Here is a 1,269-nt window from a genome sequence, read left to right on the forward strand (position 1 = left end):
TTATGATATTGGCATATTTAATCGAATTAGCAAGTTTTATATATTTTCTCCCATCAGAAAAGATTTTCTTCTATAATGAGTGTGGGCAGGACTAATGCAAAAATTGGATCTATCAATTGACAGGCATTCCGGTTCAGTGGCGACACTAGGGGATTCGGGGGTGGGGTGCGGACCGCACCGGGTGACACCATCAGAGGGGGTGACCCCAAAATGACTTTCTATAAAATTTACTAAGGATTCTGTATATTCTGTTACCGAAAGATGTCCATTGGGGTGACACCATGAGTTACCGCACTGGGTGACAGAAACCCTAGTGACGCCACTGTTCCGGTTTGCGTTACCATTGAGTTGTTGACCTTTAAGAAAGGATGAATATATTTATTTTTAATATTAAAATTCATCATGTACTTGTATTTTATTATACAAGTCTTTGATCTGTCTTCTATGATGTCAATGCACAATGCTCATAAATAATTCTGAAAACTAAAATACCTAATGCCACTCATAGAGCATGCTGGCCTGAAAAATGTAGCAGTGTACACGATTGCCTTCCGCACGCTTTGTTCCAAGATGTAGTCCCTGAAGCCGACACATGCAAGTATTTGTGTTTATCCATCTATAGCAATGGGCCCTTTTCCGAAATTTTCCATCATCCGATATCTTCAAGACCAACTCGTATTTTTATGCAGTGAACTGTGTGAGAATCCATAAATTTATTTACGTCATCTCCAGTATTAACCAATCAGAAATCGACATTTATTCATTTGATGAGGATATTTACTTTGCTCTTATCTCGATAATTACTTCAGTTTCATTGATATATGCAATCCAGAAACGTGGTTTGATACTGGTTGTAGAAGAAATCCGCGTCATGCTAGTACTGAGGCAAGCTGCTCTTCATTTGATAGTTCATAAATTACTGATGCCGAGAATTTCACAGAAATGCAGAAAAGATTCAAGCGAACTAAATGTCTTCATCTGCTTGAAACAAGCTTCTGATCAGTATATTAGTCATCAAGAAACAAACTTTGTAGCGTATACACATAACATGCTTACAATGTAATAAATTGTAATATTTGTCTACCAGTCCTAAATCTGTTTTTATTTGAGAAAACAAGAGCAAATTGAAGCAAACGTTAAAGAACAATAATATAATGTTCAGACCCTCTAAATGTTCATTGCCATCAATCCACGAAAATGTTCTTTGACAAATGTCCTAGTAATAATATTTCTTGTAAATTTTCTTAAAATTTGGCAAATTGTTCTTAC

Source organism: Sinohyriopsis cumingii, chromosome 13 (genome assembly GCF_028554795.1).
Source record: "Sinohyriopsis cumingii isolate HCF-2022 chromosome 13, ASM2855479v2, whole genome shotgun sequence".
NCBI classification, from domain to species: domain Eukaryota; kingdom Metazoa; phylum Mollusca; class Bivalvia; order Unionida; family Unionidae; genus Sinohyriopsis; species Sinohyriopsis cumingii.